The sequence below is a fragment of the Sapajus apella genome, unplaced genomic scaffold, assembly GCF_009761245.1.
Source record: "Sapajus apella isolate SASKATOON/1434 unplaced genomic scaffold, GSC_monkey_1.0 scaffold139, whole genome shotgun sequence".
Classification (NCBI taxonomy): domain Eukaryota; kingdom Metazoa; phylum Chordata; class Mammalia; order Primates; family Cebidae; genus Sapajus; species Sapajus apella.
In genome coordinates this window covers 2,864,668-2,873,012 of record NW_022437079.1, presented here as the reverse complement: position 1 = coordinate 2,873,012, position 8,345 = coordinate 2,864,668, and the positions used below count along the sequence as shown (strand labels likewise).

Here is an 8,345-nt window from a genome sequence, read left to right as displayed (position 1 = left end):
AAGAAAACATGGGCCCAACAGCCAGGTGCTCTGATTTTCTGATATCTGACCAGGCATTCTCTATATGACATCTCCAGATTTTTTCATGTTTGAGCAAATTTCCCACTGAGCAAATATTATTCTTTTAAAAAAGGTTTTATTATGAAAAACTTCAAACATATAGAAAAAGAGTAAATAGTATAATGAACACTCATTGTCCAAATATACTCATTACTCAAATTTAATAGTTTTAACATTTTGCCATATTTTTCATCTATTTTTTCTGCTTAAGCTTTTGAAATGGCAAAATCAAATAAGTTATTAAAATGTTTTCGTCCTTAAATACTTCAATAGGCGTCTTTTCAAAGCATAGACGTTTTCCTAAGTGGCTACCATAACACTTAAAAAATTAACACATTCCTTATGATCATCTAATACCTTGTTCTTACACAAATTTCTTTTACCACCCCGGAAATGACTAATTTAGATGGTTTGTTCAAAGCAGAATCTAACAGTGGACCAAGAATCGGATTTGGTTATCAAGTCTCCCTCTCTCGTCCAGGCTGGAGTGCAGGGGCACAATCACCGCTCACTGCAACCTGGAACTCCTGGGGTCAAGTAATCCAGTCCTCCTGCCTCAGCCTTCCAAGGAGCTGGGACTACAGGCACACACCCGCATGCCTGGCTAAATTTTTAAATTTTTAGTAGAGACGGGGTCCCACTATGTTGCTCAGGCTGGTCTCAAACTCCTGGACTCAAGCAGTCCTTCTGCTTAGGCCTCCCAAAGTGCTGGGATTATAGATGTGAGCCCCCATACCCAGCCTATAATCTATTTTTAAAAGTGGGTACATACCTATTGGGAAATAAACATTGTTAGGAACTACATAACAGGCTTCAGAGAGTTAACTCTGGGTGATAATTTTAATTTATTCAATTCGTTTATCCATATTTTCTAAATGTTCTGTGATAAGCAAATATTGTTACCTTTTAGTAAGAAATACATGTATATGTGTATGAGTATATGTGTGTGTGTGTATGTATGTATATGTATACATATGAATGCAATCAGGATAAACATGCAAGGACACTCAATGAATAGACAGAACAGGCAAGGGAAAAAGAACTGGGCTGACCCAGGACCACACCCATGAGGTCAGAGATGCTCAAATGAGAGGGCGCTTGGCCTGCAAGTGCTTGTGGGGACGTGTGCACCTACTCAACAACTCTAACTTGAGCAGTGTGCCCTGATATCTTCAAATGGAATGTGTCCATGCTGAGAAGCAGCAGTGCTGACCATACTTCCTCCACCATGCAGCTCGCACGCTAATGGCCCTAACTGCCCATCCCAACTGGGCCTTAGCTGAATCAATCAAATTATCTTCGTGTTCGACTTGAAGTCTTTCCCAGCCATCCCTGTCCCCACCTCAACTCCTGCCAGTATGGCAAGATCAGCCCGGGTGGGACCCAGGCCACTGTCAGGTTGAGTGCACCATCACTCAACCTGGCAGGAAAAGCCAAAAGGCCAGGGACAGGGTGGTGCAGCCAACTGCCTGGGAGGGTCCCCTTGGCCTGATGCTCGGCTCCCAGCCCTTGCTCTACAGGCAACACCCGAGTTCTGTTCCCCCTGCTTCCCCAGGGGCTGGGATAAAAGGCTTCCCTTTCCCACCCTCCACCAGCTCCATGCCAAAGTCAGCCTCTGCACAGGTGCCTGCTAGGAGCGAGTGTGGCTTCTAGGCTTGTCTCCTTCAGCTACTGGCACTTGGAGAATGCTGACCAGTTTGTCCTCCAAAGGCTACATCTTTGGGATCTGTGCCTTACCCTTTCCCTTCTCCTTTCACAACTTTTTTTCCCCAGTGGACATCCAAGTGCAATTCTTTCAGGCCACTCCTCATTCAAAATCTTCTCTGGTCTTTAAGCCTGCAGAGAATAAAGATAAAGCCCAGACTCCTGAGCTAGGCAGTTCCAGAACCAGAACCCACCCCCAGCACAGCTTCTCACCCCTGACTCCCACTCCGCCCCACGTGAATGTCTCTGCTCAACTCAGCTTCCACCTCCTTGCTTCTGTGCACACTGCTCTTTCTGCTTGGAACACCCTCCCTCAATGCTACCTACAAAAATCCCAAGCCCTGTCTATCCTTCAAAGCTCTGCGTAAACTTCATCTGTCCTTGAGGCATTGCTGCATGCTCCTTGCCCTTCCATTAAGGGGCTCGCCCCCGTCTGCTTTGTGTTATCATCAGTTGTGTCGGTGTCTGTTGCCCTTACTAGATGGTAAACTCTCAGCGTTGTGGTTCTCAACCAAAGTATCTTCCCATGAATGAGTGTGGGGTAATTTTAAAGTGAAGCATGAGTAATTTTTTACACAAAGTTGACTTAAAATCTACCACTTACTATCAAGTGACCTTGAACAAGTTATGTGACCTCTCTGAACTTCAGTTTCTCACCTCTGAAAGGTTGTTGTGAAGATTAACTGAGGCAGCCGGGTGTGGTGGCTCATGCCTGTAATCCCGGCACTTTGAGAGGCTGAGGCAGGTGAATCACGAGATCAAGAGATCGAGACCATCCTGGCCAACATGGTGAAACCCCATCTCTACTAAAAATACAAAAATTGGCTGGGTGTGTTGCCATGAGCCTGTAGTCCCAGCTACTCAGGAGGCTGAGGCAGGCGAGTTGCTTGAGCCTGGGAGGCGGAGGTTGCAGTGAACCAAGATAGCGTCACTGCACTCCGGCCTGCTGGCAACAGAGTGAGAGTCCATCTCAAAAAAAAAAAAGATTAAACGAGGCTTCGTGCGGTGGCTCACACCTACAATCCAGCACTTTGGGAGGCCAAGATGGGAGGATTGTTCAGGCCAGGAGTTTGAGACCTGGCTGGGCAATGCCTGGCCTGTACCCCAGAACATAAAGTAAAAGTTGAAGAAAAGAAAGGCAGGAGGCCGGGCACGGTGGCTCACACCTGTAGTCCCAGCACTTGGGACGCCGAGGGGTCAGATCACCTGAGGTCAGGAGATCAAGACCAGCCTGACCAATATGATGAAACCCCATCTCTACTAAAAATACAAAAATTAGCCAGGCATTGTGGAGCATATTTGTAATCCCAGCTACTTGGGAGGCTGAGACAGGAGAATCACTTAAACCTGGAGGCAGATGTTGCAGTGAGCTGAGACTGCGCCATCGCACTCCAAACTGGGCAACAAGAGAGAAACTCTGTCTCAAAAAAAAAGAAAAAAAAAGGGTGGGGGGGCAGGAATTTGACACAGTGACAGAAGATATCTAGAGGGAAGAGGATGTGAAGACCACACGGAGAAGCTGGTCACGTGGCTGCAGCGATGCATCTATGGGCCAAGGAATGCCAGGAGGGCCAGCACCAGGATCTAGAAGAGACAAGGAGAGAGTCCCTCCTTCCCTCCTGTGCTGTCCTGGAGAGGATGGACCTGCCGACACTGATTTCACGTCTAGCCTTTAGACTTGTGAGAGGATCACTTGCTGCTGTTTTGAGTCACTTAGTCTTGGGGACTTTGTTAAGCCAGTTAGGGGAAACTAACACAGTGGCCCTGGGAACAAGAGAGAGTGACGTTAATGCTCAGGGGTCAAAGGTCATGCCCCAAGCAGTCCACAAGGAACACAGTGTTTCTTTGAAGTTCATTGTCTGAAACTCGCTGCATTCAATTCAGGAGGTCAGTATTTTGACTCTTTATGGTATTAAAGGATGATTCAGAAGAGTTAGTACAGCAAGGGGCAGCCAGCAGTCACAGGGGTTTCCATCGTTCCCTTTATCCCCTGCCTAAGACAATGCTCAAGATATTTACATATTAACCACCCAGGTTTTTCAGCTTCTACAGATACAATAGTGTCTTTCAAATGGCTGAATAGCCCATCATGGTGTGGCAGTGTGTGCCTATAGTCACATCTACTTTGGAGGCTGAGGCAGGAGGATCGCTGGAGCCCAGAAGTTTGAGACTAGTCTGGGCAATAGAGCAAGACCCTGTTTCTTAAAACAAAAACAAAAACTGGAATAGTCTAGATCTCTACTTACTTCATCTTATTCTTAGGATGTAGACACAGCATTTTGTGTCATGTTGCACACATTAAGGTGACATGACCTATTTTATTACCTCTCCCCAGGCAGAAATCATGGGCCATAGTGGCATCCAAATAACCAGCCATAACTTGGTTATATCTTTTAGACAAGTGCAGCGGGCAGCTCTCTTGCATCTGTTAAAATAGCAAACAGGTAGAATTTCTGGTCACAGAGAGAGAGAGAGAGAGTACACTTCAGGCACAGTTTTCTAGCTCACTTCTTTCTCAAGAGAAAGGAAGAAAAAAAAATCAGGAATTGTAGGTAGGTGTCAGGAATAGGAGGTGCTTTACGCGAAACTTATTCAAGGGTCTTCTGAAACAATCCTATTCCAGCATGAAAAGTCACGTAAATTTTACATGTTACTCTATGTTATAGCAATATATCTTCTCTCAACATTTTAAAATAGGAAATTTCAAACATGATTTTACAGTCAAAATTCCTATACCCATTACCCAGATTGTACTATTAATTTTTACTGTATTTGCTACATCTCATATCCATCCATCAATCCACTTTATTTTTTATGGGTCTTGAAGTCTATTGAAGACATCCACACATTTCCCCGGATTACTTCAGCATGTCTTTCATTAACTGGAGTTCAGTATTTGTTTAATTTTTTTTTTTTTTTTGAGAGGGAGTCTTGCTGTGTCACCCAAGCTGGAACAAAAAGGCATGATCTCGGCTCACTGCAACCTCTGTCTCCTGGGTTTAAGTGATTATCCTGCCTCACCCTCCCGAATAGCTGGGATCACAGGCTCTGGCCACCACATCCAGCTAATCTTTGTATTTTTAGTAGAGACAGGTTTCACCGTTGGCCAGTCTGGTCTTGAACTCCTGACCTCATGATCTGCCCACCTCAACCTCCCAAAGTGCTGGGCTTACAGGCGTGAACCACCACACCTAGCCTTGTTTAATTTTTTGAGGTGAAATTCAGAAGCAAAAAAAATGCAGCATCTTAAGTGAAACTTTTCTACATTTTAACAAATGGATAAACCTGTGCATCCCGATCCCTGCCAGGACATAGAACAGCACCTCACCCGATTACCCCTCCCTGCTCTTGCTGGTCAATCCCAGCCCCACCTCCCCGACGAAGCCACTCCTCTCATTCTTTTCCACTGTAGGTTAGATTTGCCTGTTCTGGAACTTTATATAAACTGAATTGTACTGAATGTATTCTTTTGTGTAAGGCCTTCACTCGGCATAATGATTTTGGAGTCACCTATGCGGTCGCATGTATCTGTAGTTCTGTCTCTCTTATTCTGAGTGATACCCCATCGTGTGACTCTAGCACTGTTACTCATTTTCCTATTCTTGACAAACATCTGGATTGTTTCCAGTTCGGGGTTATTACAGATAAGATTGCTATACACATTTTTGCATAAGTTTTTTTGTGAAAAAAAACTTCTCAAGTTTTTCATTTCTCTCAGGTCAATACCTTCTAGTAGAATTCCTGGGTCACAGGGTTGGCACAGAATTCATTTTTTACAAAATGGACAAACCTTTCCCAAAGTGGTTGTGTCATTTTACGCTCCTATTAACAACGCGTGAGAGTTGTGGCTGCTCCTCATCCTCACCAGCCTTTGGTTTGGTTCAGGAATTTAAGTTTCAGCATCCCGATGTGTAGTATGTCATTGTGGTTTGAATTTGAATTGCTGTGATTATTCATGATATTAAGACTTTCTTATATATGCCCAGGTTCCACTCATATGTCATCTTTCAGGAAGTGTCTGTTCAGATCTTTTGCCAATTTTGTATTTGGGTTGTCTGTCGAGTTGTAGAACTTAATTTTTTTTTTTTTTTTTTGAAACAGGATCTCACTCTGTCGCCCCAGGCTGGAGTGCAGTGGCATAATCAGGGCTCACCGCAGCCTTGACCTCCTGGGCTCAAGCAATCCTCCCACCTCAGTCTCCAAGGAGCTGAGACCACACGTGTGCACCACCATATCCAACTATTTTTTTTTTTTTTAGTAGAGATGGGGTCTCACTATGTTGCCCAGGCTGGTCTGGAACTCCTGAGCTTAAACAATCCTCTGGCCTCAGCCTCCCAAAGTGTTGGGATTACAGGTGTGAGCTGCCATGCCCAGTGAGTGGTAGAAATGATGTTTATATCCTGGGGACTATTGATTTTTACGTGTATGTCTTGCAAATATTTTCTCCCAGTCTGTAGCTTGCCTATTTATTCTCTTAACAGTGTCTTTGATAAGCAACAGTTTTTTCATATTGATAAAGTCTAGTTTATCAGTTTTTCTCATGTATGGCCATTGCTTTCTGTATATACCCTGTCCGAGAAACATTTTTGTACTCTGAAGCCAACAAAGATATTCTCCTCTATTTTCTTTTAAAATCTTCCTTATTTCAGCTTTTATGTTTATTTATTTATTTATTTATTTTTGAGATGGCGTCTCCCTCTGTCACCCAGGCTGGAGTGCAGTGGCGTGATTGTAACATCTGCCTCCTGGGTTCAAGCAATTCTCCTGCCTCAGCCTCTGGAGTAGCTGGGACTACAGGTGTGCGCCACCACACCCAGCTAATTTCTGTATTTTTAGTAGAGACAGGGTTTCACCATGTTGGCCAGGCTGGTCTTGAACTCCTGACCTCATGATCCACCTGCCTCGGCCTCCCAAAGTGCTGGGATTACAGGCATGAGCCACTGCATCAGGCGCTTTTATGATTATTTCTATGATCTGTTTATATCTGTGATCTTGAGTTACTCTTTGTGTATGGCATGAAGTAGGAGTTGAGGTTTATTTTTTTTCTATGTGAATATCCAGTTATCCAGTTGGCCTCATTTATTGAAAAGACTTTGTTTTCCCTGTTGGAATGCTTTGGCACCACTGCCAAACATGAAATCAATATACAAGTGTGGATCTGCTTCTCAGCTCTGTATTCTGTTCCGTTGATCTATTTGTTGATCTTTATGATAGTACGACACTATCTCCATTACTGCTGTTTTATAAAACGTCTTGAAGTCAAGTAATGTGAGTCCTCTAACTTCTTTGTCTAGGTTGTTTTGGATATCTAGATCCTCTGAATTTTCACATGTATTTTAGAACCAGTTTGTACATGTCTTAAAAAAGAAAAACCTTGCTGGCATTATGATTGGGATTGTGTTAAATGTGTATACCAATTTGAGGAAAAGTGATACTATTCAGCCCTCCGACAGATGGACATAGCAGAGCGCTCCGTTTATTTATTTTTTTAGATTTTTCCTCAGAAATGTTTTGCAGCTTTTGGTGTGTGAGTCTTGCACAACTTTTATTAAATTTATTCTTAAATATTTTCTGGGCTTTTTTGTTATTATAAATGAGACTGCTTTTAAAATATCATTTTTCAATCATTTCCTGCTAAAAAAAAAAATAGGGACTATTAGGCCGGGCGCGGTGGCTCAAGCCTGTAATCCCAGCACTTTGGGAGGCCGAGGCGGGTGGATCATGAGGTCAAGAGATCGAGACCATCCTGGTCAACACGGTGAAACCCCGTCTCTACTAAAAATACAAAACATTAGCTGGGCATGGTGGTGCATGCCTGTAGTCCCAGCTACTCAGGAGGCTGAGGCAGGAGAATTGCCTGAACCCAGGAGGCGGAGGTTGCGGTGAGCTGAGATCGCGCCATTGCACTCCAGCCTGGGTAACGAGAGCAAAACTCCGTCCCAAAAAAAAAAAAAAAAATTGGGACTATTTCATAAATATGCATGTCACCCTTGTAGAAGGACCAGGTTAATCTTCTGTATCACTCTAGTTTTAATATACATACTACCAAAGTGACATTATATGTATTTTAATTAAAACATAATATGATACACCTTCGTGAATTTTTAAATAGAAACACTGGCCGGGCACAGTGGCTGATGCTGGTAATCCCAGCACTTTGGGAGGCCGAAGCAGGTGGATCACCTGAGGTTAGGAGTTTGAGACTAGCCTGACCAACATGGTGAAACCCTGTCTCTACTAAAAATGCAAAATTAGCATTTTTTGGTGATGTACACCTGTAATCCCAGCGACTTGGGAGGCCAAGGCATGAGACTCGCTTGAACCCAGGAGGCAGAGGTTACAGTAAGCCGAGATTGTGCCACTGCACTCCAGCCTGAGCAACAGAGTGAGGCTGTCTCAGAGAAAAAGAAAAAAAAACACCCTCCAGGTGGTAAGTCCCTTCTCTCCTTGGGCTTCTTGTGCCCCCAGAACACTGCCAAGGACCCCCACATGGGCTACTATAGAGCCTCTGCCCAGAGAACATGCTCTCTGCCGGGTCATTTCCTGGTGGATGCCACATTCTCCACTGCAAACTCCACACA

The 8,345-nt window shown here is 44.1% G+C and overlaps 1 pseudogene; it reads right to left on the bottom strand.

Moving 5' to 3' along the window:
- Positions 1-7,717: 7,717 nt before the first annotated feature.
- On the bottom strand, positions 7,718-7,818 carry LOC116540421 (annotated as a pseudogene).
- Between the last annotated feature and the right edge of the window lie 527 nt (positions 7,819-8,345).